This window comes from Petaurus breviceps, unplaced genomic scaffold (assembly GCF_028583685.1).
Source record: "Petaurus breviceps papuanus isolate PSGF00001 unplaced genomic scaffold, PetGlider_PUasm1.0 174, whole genome shotgun sequence".
NCBI classification, from domain to species: Eukaryota; Metazoa; Chordata; class Mammalia; order Diprotodontia; family Petauridae; genus Petaurus; species Petaurus breviceps.
The window spans coordinates 3,135,866-3,150,946 of record NW_027185761.1 but is presented as its reverse complement, the minus strand read 5'-3'; the positions used below and the strand labels follow the sequence as shown (position 1 = coordinate 3,150,946).

The 15,081-nt window shown below is 39.2% G+C and overlaps 1 protein-coding gene across 3 annotated transcripts in view; it reads left to right on the top strand.

Moving 5' to 3' along the window:
* GRB10 (growth factor receptor bound protein 10) overlaps positions 1-15,081 on the top strand; it is a 282,686-nt gene that overhangs the window by 55,243 nt on the left and 212,362 nt on the right. For all 3 annotated transcript variants that reach the window (XM_069083706.1, XM_069083708.1, XM_069083707.1), the window contains exon 2: positions 4,175-4,321. The gene's annotated coding sequence lies outside the window, so the exon portion shown is untranslated. The remainder of the gene's footprint in view (positions 1-4,174; positions 4,322-15,081) is intronic.

Sequence of the window (15,081 nt, the reverse complement as noted above, 5' to 3'; positions counted from 1 at the left end):
ATTTGGTATTGAGGTGAAAAGGTTGGCTCTCCTGGTGTGAAAATAAGACATCTTGAAATTAGATAAATTAGGATAGATCTGCACTGCATCTGCTGTTACAGAAAACTGAGGTGTAAGGGCAGAGTCTCAGAAAGCTCACATTGCTCTAAAATTACAGGGGTCTGAGCTGAGAAAATGACCCTCCTCTGATGGTTTTCTATTTCCAGTGAATTTCCTGTTTCTGGTAAAAAATTATGTACCTGATCCTAAAAATTTAGGTGGCAAATCTAAAATTTTAATAAGTTTTATTGCTTCCAGATTGGAGTGTATTTCTCTCATGAATTTTGTGTCTGTGAGTGAAATGGACTCAGTTTATTTGGTTGTGATGTGAATAGATAAAGGATGGGGAATAATTATATATCTATATACACATGCATACATATGTATATATACATGTATACACATATATATTCATACACACACACACACACACATAAAAAACTGGGAGGGAGCGGCATCCTGGTCACAGTTGATAACTGGCTTTGGCATCCAGGAGATCTGGGTACAAGTCCTTTGTCTTTTACATACTATCTGTGTGACCCATGGGTAAATCTGTTTACTCTCTTATTGGTCTAGGGGGTGGCCTCGAGGACACACATGACCTTCTAGGCCCTTGGGTACGGCCTTTTGACTGAGTTCAAGTTTTGCAGAACAAATCTTTTTATTAAGGATAAAGAGGCTAAAATTAGACTAAGATTATACTTAGACTAAGATTATATATTAATGGGAATTGCTGATGGTAGAAGTAGTTTACAGACTAGAAACCTGTCTCTACCCACATATCCATGAAATAGCAGGTCTGGACCTGTCTTTCTGTTCGTCTCTTTCTCTTTGTTTCTATCTACCTCTTTCTCTGTTTCTCTTTCTCTGTCTGTATGTCTCTCTGTATCATTGTCTGTTATCTGTGTCATTGACTCTGGGCAGCTGGTTGGCACAGTGAATAGTGTGCCTGGTCTGGAGTAAGGAAGACTCATCTTCCTGAGTTTATATCTGGCCTCAAACATTTACTAGCTGTGTGACCCTGGGCAAGTCACTTAACTCTTTTTGCCTCAGTTTCCTTATGTATAAAATGAGCTGGAGAAAGAAATGGCAAACCACTCCTGTATGCTTGTCAAGGAAACCCCAAATGGGGTCACAAAGAATCAGACGTGACTGAACAACAATCTTTGATTCTGTCTCTGTCTCTCCCCTCATATGTATGTACAAATATGCATACACATATTTATATGTGTATATATGTGTGTATGTATATATGTGTATGTGTATTATTATAATAGTTAAAATTTAAATTTTAAGATTTATAAAGTTCTATGTATACTTTATGTCACATCATCCTCACAACATCTCTGTAAAGTAAGTGCTATTACCTCAATTGTACTGATTGGGAAACGGAAGTTCATAGCACGTGAAGTGGGATTGCCTTCCTTATTTTCCTGTCACCAATTCCATTGAAAATTAGACAAGCAAGCAATAATATCATTTAATTTTAAAACTTATTAGGCAGCTACTCTATAAAGCAAATAGTAGGCACTCATCTTATTTTCAGGGTTAATATGTGGGAAAACCAATCAGTCACCACATTTAATTGAGCTATATTTTTATTCATAGATATATAAAGTCATGAGCTACGTGTGATCTCCTTTGCAGCATTTGCACAAATGCCCAAGAAATGAAATTAAAGTAGACACAAATTTATCAGGCTCTTACTGTGTGCACAGACCTGTGCTGGGTATTCAAAGATGGAGGAACCATAAAATCCCTGCCTTTAAAAAGAGTGACGTTTTCAGAGGAGGTCATGGTGTGGTGGTGGTTTACACAAATGAATAGGATGGAAGGTGAAGGGAGAAAGGAAAAGGAGAGATCAGGCAATTGTAATGAGAAATTTCCAGGAAAAGATTATTTTCAGATGAAGAAGGAAAGGAATTAAAGAAAGCTATGAGTAGGTTACACATAGGCTTGTTCTTGAAGGGAAATAAAGAACCAGTGGAGATATGCAAGGGAGTCCATTGATGTCTTGGGAGAAATTTGGAAAGATAGAGCCGCTTGCATTGAAGTTTTAGTGAAGCCATGGTGGTGGTGAAGACTGCCAAAGGAAACAGGACAGAGAAATGTGCCAAGGAGAGAGTCTTGAGTTACAGCAACCCTTTGGAGTAGGGAGAGGAAGCCAAACCAATGAAGAAGCAGTCAGTAGGAAGCAGAATCAGGAGACACCGGTGTCAGAGATCCCATTGTGGGTGAGAGTATCAAAAGTCAAAGGCCATTGGACAGATAAGGAGGATGAACCGGAGAAGAGGTCACTGGATTTGGCAATTAAGAGGTCACTGAAAATACAGAGTAATGGGGCTAGAAGTCGTGTTCCAGGGAGCTCAGGAACAAGTGGGGAGCCTCAAGCAGCTTTGGCCCCTTAGGTATTGTTTTCTCTTTGTAGACACAGGGGGCTCAGAGACTTTCATCAACAACGCTTGAATTTTATTAGTCTTGACGTGTCTCTACACCTGGCAGGGATTCTTCATCCCAGCCTGTAGTTGCCCCAGTTGCCCCTCCTAGCCCTGCAAGCGAAAGAAGAGGTAAGAATGAATGAAGAAAAAGAGGTTTTTAGGTGTAGAGGAAGGGAGATAAGGAAACTCAATTTAGATTTTTGTCTGTAAAGTAGGAAAAGTCAGCAGCTAAAAGAGGAGATGAGAAGAGAGTTGTTGACCTGACCGAGGAGGTTTGGAGTAGCCACTGGGGGTAGTATGGGAGAGAGTCAACGAGAGATGAATAGAAAGGGAGGAATGAAGCATTTCTCAAGTTCCTAGTATTTGCCATGCGGTGTAGCAGGGAGAGGCCATTGGAAGTAGACTAGCATGAATTTTTGTTAGACCAAATGACTAATTCTTGGGGGCCCAGCAGCCCTGCAAGAGGAGTGGAAAAAGCAGATGATGGGAATGATTCTGGGCTGGATGTTAGCAGGGATGGGAAATATTAGAGAATGAGAAAGCAAGAGATTCGTGCAGGGCATTGCATTGTAGGAATGGCTTTCTGGTCTCCACCGAAGGGGAGGGGACATGGAATCAGAAGATAGAAGAAGGAGGAGTGTCTTCATGAGGGTGGAGTACTACAGCAAGGTACAGGAGTGAGGCCTGAGAGAGGGAGAAGAATAGACAATGGTGACCATGGAGGAGGGGAAACCCCAGAGTTTAGGATCTTGGAGTGATAGTGAGATCAGAGATTTGAACCACCTCTGTGGGCGGCTGAAGTAGAACATAGTTGGAGATCATGGAGTTGAAGAGGTTGATAAGGGAGAGGCCCGTGTGTGACTATAGTATGTGCAAAATAGGAGTCAGTAAGTTATCTCATTTTAAATAATTGCTGTAGAAAACCGCATGACAGTTTTCAGTGACATAGTAGAGGCTGCTGGTTGGCACAGTGGGTAGGGAGCCAGAGTTGGAGTCAAGAAAGATCCTGAGGTCGAAGCTGGTCTTGGACACTTACTAGTTCTGGGCAAGTCACTTAATTAGTGTTTGCCTCAGTTTCTCCATCTGTAAAATGAGGATTGTGTTAGCATCTACCCACGAGGGAAGATGAAATGTGTAAAACACTTTACAAACCTTAAAGCACTATATAAATATTAGCTTTCTTGATAAAGATGACGATAGTATGAGATAAGAGATTTAAGCTTAGTGGGTATTAAGAAAAGGGACAGTATGGCCAGGGAAGACTTTGTGAGGAGATGGCAGTATATGGTGCTGTGTCCTAGTACAGAGATAGGATTTATACTATCAGAGGACATATGGAGAGACAGTCCAGAGTTTTGGAAAAGGGAAGGGAACATGACCCTGTGTAGGAGATGGCAAGGAAATGATAGTCATTCTTTAGGTTTTCCAGACATGGAAGAAATGCTTTCAGTGAATGGGGGAGGGGGCATATCTCTCCTTTGGTCCCTTTGGAGTTTGTTCCTGTAATCAGTTGACATGGCAACCAGAACCCTGTTTCTAGTTGATTGTCTCCCTCTCTCTTCCTCTCTCTCTCTGTCTTTTTTATTGTTGCTCTGCCTGAAATCTTCTTAAATTAGTCCTTTTACAAATGTCTTTCTTTTTAACTTTACTCTCAGTAGCAGAAAATGAGTTCAGTGAAGACTCGTTTAATTTTTCAGCTTCGGAGTTTCCTGAGATGGTCTTCGGGAGTGGCCTCAGCGCTAAGAACAGATGTCCCAGTGATTGGCAGCTGTGATTGTTTCCGTTTTCACTCAGTCAAGTGAGGATAGACATCCTATTAGTCAGACTGGACAAAACCGTGACTGGTAAGATATCTTTATTTTTTAGCCACACTGTCCTTTTAAAGGGGATCTTTTTTTAAGAAGACAGAAGGACTGATAAGAATACACAACTAAATATAAAGAGATAAATCTTTATTTCCTCTACTTTCTTCTTCAATCCCAGTTAAGCTCGATGTATCAGAAGAGAACTGCCCCATCCTTCTTTTCTTTTTCTTTCTTTTTCCACCTTTCTTTACTCCTCATGTCTGGATTCTTCTCTGGATGTGGAGAAAGGAGTAGAATGGGGGGGGGGGGAAAAGAAATCCCTGACTGGGCTTAGTTTTACAAGATTGCACTCTCTCTCTACTTAGACCAACAGTCAGTCAGCCAACAAGCATTCATTAAACACCTAATTTGTACAAGGCATTGTGTTAAGAATTAGAGATAAAAAAAATTAAGGCAAAACCAATCTCTGCTCTCAAGGAGCTCACATTTTGATGGAAAAGACTACATGTAAGGTAGGTACATAGAAAGGCATAATAGACAGCATCTGGGGGGACCAGAAGAGCCTTCTACAGAAGGTGAAATTTGGGCTGAGTCTTTCATGAAGAAAAGACAAAGAGGTGGAGATAAGGAGGGAGAGCCTGTAGAAATGGGAAAGGGAGGAGATGTGTCCTGTGCAAGGACCAAGTAAGCAATGGATCTGGGTGGGTGGTAGGAGTAGAGTGCAAGCCTGGAAAGGTAAGGGTCATGATGTAAAGCACTTTAGAATCAACATTTTTACAGAAGAGCTCCCTCAATAAAATGAGAGCTCTATGTCCTACATGCACTGGGGTTTTCTTGTCTTGGTACTTCCATTTCTAAAGTCCCAAGGTTCTCTTTGTGGGGGAAGGAGATATTAGGCAGATCATCTGAGGTTGTTCTCCATTGAACCAAAGATTTAGAGCTGGAAGTGACTTTAGGGGTCATCTAAGCCAACCTCCTCAATTTACAGATGAGGAAACTGAGGTCCTGGTAAAACAGATAGGTAACAGAGCCAGTTTTGGACCCAAGTCTTCTATTTTCATTTCAGTCAATAAGTTGGTCAGTAAATATTTATTAAGTGATTGGTACAAGAGTGGGGTGTTGACCATACTTTTTGGTGATGATGGGTCTTATAAGTTCTGAGTAGTCAGATTCTAGATCATAGAAACTAACTGGCCTGGAAATCAGGGCTTTTAAGTCCAACACTGGGCCTATCATCTCCTGTAACAGATACTTGTATTGATTACTCTGGTGCAGTGCTAGGCCAGGAATTAGGGCTCATTTTCAACGAAAGATGGCTGAGGAATTGGAATTAAAGCATAGGGAGATAGATCTGGGAGAACTTTACTATAAACTTTTTTCTTTCTAAGTCTCTTTCTGGCTCTGTTCTCTTTCTTCCTTTCTCCCTTATCTGGTCATGATATAGACCCAGATGTATTTTTGATAGGGAAAAATTATTTTGTTTCTTTTTTTATTTTACAAAAGTTACCCCGGATCCTTTGTTATTTCTGTCTCAAAACCTAATTTTAAAGTTATTTAAACTGGTGGTGTTGGGGAAAGGAGTGAGAGAGAGAGAGAGACAGAAGGAGAGTATTTCTCAGTAGAAAAATATAATTCTTCATGCATGGAATAGTGTCAGACTGCCTGATGACAGGTTTAGTCTCAGAACACTCTTGATTAGTTTTCATCAGCAGTGGGGGTACATTGGAAAGAGCATTGATTCTGGAGTCTTATGTTCAAATACCACCTCTCTGCTTCCTGCCTATGTGATGTTGGAAAAGATACTTAACCTCCTTGGGCCTCAGTTTCCTCATCTGTGAAGTGAAGGGGTTGGATGAAGCGGTCTTTGATTTCCTTTTTCCCCTCTGTTTCTCAGAAGACTCAGTGAGTGATGATTAGATTACTTAAGGGAAATACCATGTCCCTTTTACACCTTGTTGTGTCACATTCCTGAGAAAAACCAGATTTTTGGGGTTTCTGGGGTTTACAGCTTGTCCACAGACGGACTAGAACATCTCCAGCGCTGACTTTGGAGCTGAGTGCCAGACTAGCATTTTTTAACCCCTTGAATGGATGAACTCAACATGTCTAAAACTCAGCTTATCACTTGCCCTCCAGAGCCTCTGGCAGCATTGTGTAGTGGATAGCTGTGGCCTTGGAGGCAGGATGGAGTAAGTGCATTCAGATCCCACTTTAGAAATTTAGTAGCTGCCTGACCTCAGTAAAGTCCCTTCTCTCTGAGCTGCACTTTCCTCATTTTTCAAATGGAGACAAAAATAGCACACCTTCTCAGAGTTGTTGTGAGAATTCAATGAAATATGGTAAAACAGTGTGATATGGTGGAAAGAATGCTTCATTTACATGTAAGTTCAGCTGCCACTTATTGTCTATATAACCTTGGACAAGTTATCTCATCCCTTTGAGGCAGTTTCCTTATCTGTAATTTGAGATCATTGAACTTAATGACCTAAGTTCTTCTAAATCTGTGACAGGAGACTCAGTGGAACCTGGAGTCAGGAAGACCTGAGTTCAAATGTAGTCTCAGATACTCGCTAGCTCTTTGACCCTGGGCAAGTCACTTAACCTCTATTTCCTCTAATTCACTGGAGAAGGAGATGGCAAACCATTCTAGTATCTTTGCTGAGAAGACCCCATACAGGATCATGAAAAGTTGGACACGACTGATATATTGTACATAAAGCACTTTGCAGATCTTAAAGTTCTGTATGAATACAAGCTACTATTAGCAGTTATTTATTATGTTAAGGATATTTGTTATCCTCTTTCTCCCAGACACTCAGGTTCATCTCCTCGGAGCTATCATTGACTTGTCCTTTTCCTTCTCACACATCAAATACCAGGTTGTGCTATTTTTTCCTCTTTATTGTGCCTTAAGTTGGAAACTTTTACACTTTCACTGCTGCCACCCTAATTTAGACAACTCATTAGTGGGCACCTGGTGTGCCACATTGGCTACCTAGCAGACCTCCCCATCCAGGCTCTTCCATTTTCATTTCATCCCACACACTTCTTTCAAATTAGTCTGACCAGAATACAGGTTTAATCCTTTGCCCTGCCTCTCCTCAGACTACTCTGATGCCTACTGAATAAAGATTGGACTCTTTAGCTTCACCTTTAAGGTGCCGCACAATCTGATCCCAGGCTACCTGTCTTGGCTTACTGTACACACCCTCTTGCCAATGAGGTACTTGCCACTTCTGCCAAAGTGCATTTCTTACTGTCTTCTGCCTCTTCTATTACAACCCACCCATCTCTGTCAGTTAACATTTGTGAAGCCTTTCCTCATTCTCTACAATTTGCAAGAATTTTCTTCATCATCTGAAATCTCAGAGCATTTGGGGCAGTTAAGTGGCACAGTGGATAGAATTCCAAGCCTGGACTCAAGAAGACTCATCTTCCTGGGTTCAGATCTGGCCTCAGATACTTACTGTCTTGTGTCACCCTGGACAAGTCACTTAACCCTGTTTGCCTCAGTTTCCTCATCTGTAAAAGGAGCTGGAGAAAGAAATGGCAAACCACTCCAGTATCTTTTCCAAGAAAATCCCAAATGGGGTCATGAAGAATCAGGCATGTCTGACACAACCAAACAATAAACTGAGCATTTTATTTTCCTTTCCATCGGATCATAGATTTAGAGCTGAAAGTGACCTTCTTAGAGGTCGTTGAGTCTAACCCTCACATTTTACAGGTGAAGAAATTGAGGCTGAGGGAAATTAAGTGACTTGGCCACCACACAACTGAGGCAGGATTTGAACTCGGGTCTTCTGACTCCTGAGCCTACTTATTATACCGTGCTACTTAGTGACTTCTTTGCTCATCGTAGTCTAAGTTAGGTTATTTTTCAGTGAGGGTTGGAGCTCTCTATTTATCTCGGTATCTCTCCTAATCCCTCATACAGTGCTTTACAGACAATAGGTACTTAATAAATATTTGAATGAATGAGTTTAGGCTGTTCTCAATATTCCTTCTGGTTCTAGTGACTTCTTTTCCAAAAAACAAGTCAGGGAGGGGATGTTTTCACTGAAAAGTGAAGAAGTAGAATATCCTAAAGGCTGAGATCTTGGCAATTTCTGGGTTATATGAAGATGTTTTCTTCCTTAGGCCTCTAACCCACTTGGATGTATTTGTTCATTTGTGCTGCCAAAGGTCCTTTTAATCTATAATGAAAAACTTATAATAGAGTGAATATGAGATTGCTTTAGGTTTCAGACTGTTTTAATTTCTGGCAAGTCTTCTCAGAGTTTAAAGGGCACATTTAAAAAAAGCAGAAAAAATTCACCACCTCCCCTCACCCTCCTTTTTTCCTTTAAAGACCTGCTTGGCTCATCAGACCTGTCAGATATTTTCTTTCTTTTAAGATGATTTGATGGGAGCATTTCTTCAAAGGGATACCTCAGTATCAACCTAATCAGCAACCTTTTGGCAAAGAAACAATTGAAAGTAAACCTATTTTCGTGGTTTATCTTTCTACTTTGGGGTAGAAATCTGATGATTAGTAGTAGTAGGAATAATATTACCAAATCCAGAATATTAGAGTTGGGGGATTGACAGGGGCTTAGAGGTCATCTAGTTCACCCTTTTTATTTTATAGATGAGACTGAAGTGCAGAGAAGAAAAGTAACTTAATCCAAGGTCATGTAGGTAATAAGAACAGATCAGGATTTGAACAGAGGTCTCCTAATAAGCCTAACTAAATGTTAAGTATAATGCTATTTCATCAAGACCATGTTTCCTTCCTACCAGAATGAAGAAGTATGTAGTTGGTGGAAATATATCCCGGGTATCATTCCAGTTGGTAGAAGTTCTAGAGGAATATCTCTAGGACTTAGGATTTGTGATCTTACCGATTGTGGGTATTTTTCCCAATGTCTCATCTACTCTGGTGTAACCTATGTGGTAGTTTTTATCCATCTCTCCTACGAGATTATTGAGGTGGGAGAGACTGTTACACAATGTACTAGAGGCCTTCCTAGAGTTCTTCTGACATGGATGTGAGTAGAGTCCATAGGCTAGCTGTTGATTTTGTCTCGGTCTTGCTAGTCAAGGGTCTCATCTTTTCTTTTCTTTTATTGGTCATGCATTTCTCTTTTACACTTCTTGTAACACCACCAGTAGAATATTGGTATTAAATCAATGGGAATTTGTTATAGAGAGAAACCTGGGGTCATAAAAGAACTTCCCAAAGGAATTCCCCTCCCTCACCCCTTTAAAACCTCCTTGTCTATTTGTATGTCTTTCCAAAGTAGGTATACTGATAGATGCATTCTAAAGCTTGTCCATCTGACTTCAATTTATAACCTAGACAATCAATATTATTTATCCACATGGTTTTTCCTGGGCATCTAATTGGCCAAACTCTTTAGTGCTTCTGTATATCATTTTGGAAGGTCTTCAGAGTTCTGGAGATTAATACAATCAACATGATGCTGTTTGCAAATAGGGATACCCACAGGACCATCCATGGAGAATCCAATCCTTCCTCATCTCAGATGCAGTATTGAACATTCTCTGTGACTGTGGGAAACAGATGTTTTTGTTTTGCTTGATATTAATAATGATGATTGAACAGGGTTATATCTTAACTGGCATATATTTCAAGGGATCATATATCATCGACCTTCACTGAAAAGAACCCTTGTTTGTAGGTATCAGAGAGGCTTTGAGGGGGACATTTTACTCTTTTGAGTCAAATGCTTTTTTATCGTTAATAAACAAACTAGGATCTTATATTCTCCATATTCCCCCAGTTTGTGTGATGGTCATGATGTGATTTGCTATGGAATATCACTTGTCAAGGCCTTGTCTGTTCCCAATCTTAATCAAGAAATCTGTGTGTAGATTATTCTTGTAAAATTTTATATAGAAGAGAAAGTAGGCGTATGGGTTAGTTAGTAGTTCTTAAGGTTTTTTCATTTGTTCTTTGGTTGTAATGAGGTCTGAGCTCTCCCTCCCTCCTAACCCCCCCCCCCCAAGAAATCCCCCCATCCCAGCCCATTGGCATTTTCCCCTCCCTCAGACACTTTGGAAATTAATCTCTTAAAGCCCTTAAACTTGCCCTCCAGCACAGACCTTCTCTGTGTCCAACTCTTTTGAAAGGCAGTTTGAAACTAGGCTCAAAAAGTTGCTGAGCTATGCATATCCTTTGACCCAACTATACCACTACTAAGTCTGTAGTCCAAGGACATCAAGGTGACAGGAAAGGAACCCAAATGTACATATATAAAAATGTTTATAGTGGTCTTCCTTATTAGAGCAGAGAACATTAAGTAAAAGAATGGTCATCAATTGGGGAATTGTAGAATAAGTTATGGTATATGATTGTAATAGAATATTATTTCCTGTTAAGCTAGACCGATAAAGACTTTATTAAGAGTTTACCATGTGTTAGACACAATGATAAGCAAACAAGATATAGTCCCTGCCCTCAAGGAGATTATAAAGTAATGGGGCAACAAAACATGAGGACCTAGAAAGTGGGGGGTCCATGGTGTGGAGATGGTGAGGAAGTGGTATGAAGGCTTGGCTTAGAGCAAGATAAAGGGAAAATTCATCTTTTTTTTTAAAATTAATGAACTAAGGAATTTCAGAGAAACCTAGAAAGACATATGTGAATGGATGCAAAATAAATAGAACATGGGGAACAATTTATACAATAACAACATTATAAAGAAATATACCTTTGAAAGACTCAGAAATGTGATCAGAGATGATTCCAGAGAACCAAAGCTACCAATCTCCCGTCAGAGAGATGATGGACTCATGTGCCGAGTGAGGCATACCTCTTTGGACATGACCCGTGTGGGAATTTGTTTGACTTGACTATATTTGTTATGAGACTATATTTGTTTTTCTTTTCTTTCAATTCATCTGGAGGGAGAGTTGGGAAAAGGGTAACATTAGGATTGCTTTCTCTTCCCTCTCCACACCCCTCCAAAGAGAGTCATTGAAGAATTTTAAAATGCAGAGAGGACAACATAAAGAATAACTGAAAGAAATACAGTTTTGAAAGTTGAATTTATTATATACTTAGTAAGAAAAAAGCTACATATAATAATAGATTTGTGATATCATGGGCAATTCTTTTCTGTTCTTCATATACGGAAATGTTCATGTTATTTGATATTTATTAAGTTCAGAATAAAAACATTTATTCAAAAGTATATATGTAAAGAATAATTAATCTTTGGTTATCCCTGCTATTTTTTCATTTGTTCTTCGGTCCATGTTATCCTTAAATATCCTTGGGATGACTGACTGTTTAGTTGAGTCTCTAATTAAGCTCTCATTAAATGTTTTTTTTTCCCCACTCTTTTTCTCTTTTTTTATGACGTTATATTGCAACATTCTTAATCTGTATCCTTCTCAGTAAAACTTAACAAATCAATATATTTCAAACAGTTAAAGATTCTATATTCATCTATTTGTCATGGTCACTTTCTTTTCCTTCATCCATTTCCCATTTTCTAGCATCAGTAATTTGTTTAAATAGATTGGATTAGAATTATTTCAGCTATACACTGTCTTTTTAATTTTTATTCTTCTGGTTTTGTATTAATTTTTATTTCTACACTACCATAAATTGGTTGTCCAACTGTGTAAATAGCTGATTTAGGAATGACTCTTCTATCAGGGATAGTTATTTTCTGTTATTAAAATGCAATCAGTTTCTTGCTTTGTGATCTTATGTTATTTGGTGCTAGGCTGGCCCAGGGACTTCTGATTGTTATCGCAAAGAAATTACTCATGATTTATATTATGAGGTTTCTTTATAGTATTCTTTATCCTTAGTCATATTTCCAAGACATTTTTCACCATCAAGGCCCGTGCTCACCTTTACATTGAAGTCACTGAGTACAAAGTAGGTAATACTTTTAAGTTTTAACTTAGAGGTTTTTAACCTGTTCTTGGTAGAATTTCTCTCCATCTTCATCCTCTGCAACAGATGTTGGTGGATCAGCTGCAGTTATTTTTGTGGCTGTGTTTTTACAGTTACTTCTTGTGAGCGGTGACCAAAACATCTGATGAAATGGGGTTTCACGTTGTCTTTGGGTGCTTGATAAAAGCCCCCTTTATTTACTGTTTCCAGGAGAACCTGCAAGCCATCTGTTCGGTTAGCTGAAACTTCTCCTTTTGCCTTCTGGTTTCAAGAATAATATGAAAGTCTAGATTAGTTTAATTCTGTTCCTCCAAAAAAGATGGGTCTTTGTTTTTGGGAAAAACTTTAGGGCAATTAAGAGATCAGGGATCAGGAGAGGTTTAATTTGAACTGGATTTTGAAGGGAAGTAGGAATTCTAAGAGGTGAAGGTGAAGAGAGAAGCATGGAACGGCTTGGGGGGGATCCTCCATGCAGAGACAGGGAGACAGAAGGTGGAATGTTGTATGTGAGCAGACTAGTTTGATCAGTTTGAGTGGGAAGGGGAATAAATGTATAATAAACCTGGAAATGTTGCTTGCTGCCAGATTATGAAGTGTTTAAATGTCCCAAAGAGTAGTTTCTATTTGATCCCAGAGGTAACTTTAAATAAACCCAAGTTTATTTAACATGGGTTCAGTGTGATCAGACCTGTGTTTTAGGCAAATCCCTTTGGCAGATCTGTGAAAAGGACTAAGATCATAATGGTTTGGGATAGGAGGGAATGATATTGATGAATGGAGTCAAGGAGACAAACATTTTGAAGGTTGACATCATGGGTTCAATGTATAGACAAGGGAATGGGATTGAAAAGGTCATAGGGACAGATGAGGAAGCATAGATACTAGTCAGTTTGTTTGGACTGGGAGGGCTTGGGTATCATAAATCAGGCACATTAGTTTATGGAGAGGTCAGCTAAGGTAAGGGGAGAAGCAGGAGAGTTCTGTAGCTACAGGTAGCAAGTTTAAATGTTCAGGAGGTCAGATTTTAGGGATCAAGAATAACATTGGAAGATGGGTCAAGGGAGGTTGTGAATTTTGTTTAGCATACAGGGAAGAGATCTGGATATTATGCATGTGGTACCAGCAAGGAGAATAGAACATGATAGGGAGCCTGGGGCTGCTGTGGAAGGCAAGTCTTCCTTATTTTGTTCTAGAACTATTCACAGAGCATGGTCTGGCTCAAATCAGAAAGGCAAGGCAAGTAAGAACACAGGTCTGGAACGGGGAATTGCTGTCTATATGCATATACGCACATAGACATATGCAAACAGGTGCATATCCATACTAGTACTTCTGGGATCAATATTTTTTTTCAGTATGTATACATCTTCTGTCAGTATAGGTTTTGTAGGTGTTCTTATGTGACAGAAAAAAATGAAAATTTTATATATAATTAGATGTTGAACTTCTCCGAACTGTTGTCCTCAAATAACGGACCTAGAATCTACCACCAAGTCTACACTTGAAATGTTTCCACCATTGTGGGATTTGGTTGTGTAGCCTTTGAAAAATTAGTTTTGAACAACTTCTTTTGTTGCCTTTTTTAAACACTAGCAGCTCCCCCTTAACCACACTGTCATCTTGTTCCATTCTCTCTTGTAATAAAGAAAAACATTTAAAATTTTTACTGTTATATTTTGCCTTTATATCACCTACATTTCCCAGTGTATATCTTCTCTTCTCAGATAGCCATCCATTCTAATAAAGAACAAAAAATTAAATATAAAACAAAACAGTTAAAAAAAGAAAAAAGTAATCAGCTCATCAATCAAGTCTGACATCATATGCAATATTTCAAACCCTTAGTCTACAAATCTCTGCAAAGTGGGAAAGGAGATGCCTGCTCATATTTCTTTTGTGGGGTCAAGCAAGGTCATTATAATTTCACAGAACTCATCACTTTATTGTTGATTATTTTTCTTTTTTGATTTTGTAGTTGTTATTTCACTTTGCATCAGTTACATGTCTTTTCATATTTGTCATTCCTTTACATCCGTGTACTCATATTTCTTTAGCATCTTTCCCCAGAGAATGGGCATCTGCTGGGTTTCCATGTCTTTGCTACTACAAAAAGTGCCGCTTTGAGTATTTTGAGCTATAACGCTGGATCACTGCATCTCAGTTGGAAAGGACTTCAGAGGTCATCTAGTCTGCCCTGTGGCTGACCAGGAATCTTTGCTACAAAGTCTCACAAGGAAACTAAAAAAAATATTTAAACAAAACCAACTTCCATCAAATCAAACTTGAGTTTGTTAAGGACTGGTTACACGGCGAACCAGACTCGAGTTTGACCTTGGCGGGTAGTTTACACTACGTTCCATGACCGTAGTATGCCCACCCACCTCTTGTCACCCATTCTCCAGGACAGAGATTGGTCATTATAATGAATGAGAGTTGGACTACCTTATAGTATTGTCATTGCTTACTTACAAAACCATCAATTACAGGGCGTCTGTTTAGCAATGACAAAGTTGCCTGCCTGGTAGTTTCCTACATGAATGAAATCATAGGTCTGGTTTAAAAAGGAAATTTACATGATTGTAGGCATTGTATGTATGTTTTTCTTGGTGCTGCTTTCTTTGCTCTGGATCGTGTCACAGAAATCTTACCAGGTTTCTTTTTTAACTTTTTCATTTTCACTTCTGTAGCAAAATAAGTCTGTGACATTTGTGTGCCTTGTTTTGTTGATGGGTTTCCAAATTAATAGGGACCCATTTTGTTCACAGTGCATAATACAATGCATTACAGTGCATATTATATATTTGGGGGATAAATAACCTTGGAGAAGTGGGTTTTCTGCTCTGACAGAATGAGGCATCAGAATAACACTATTCTGTGTGTGTGT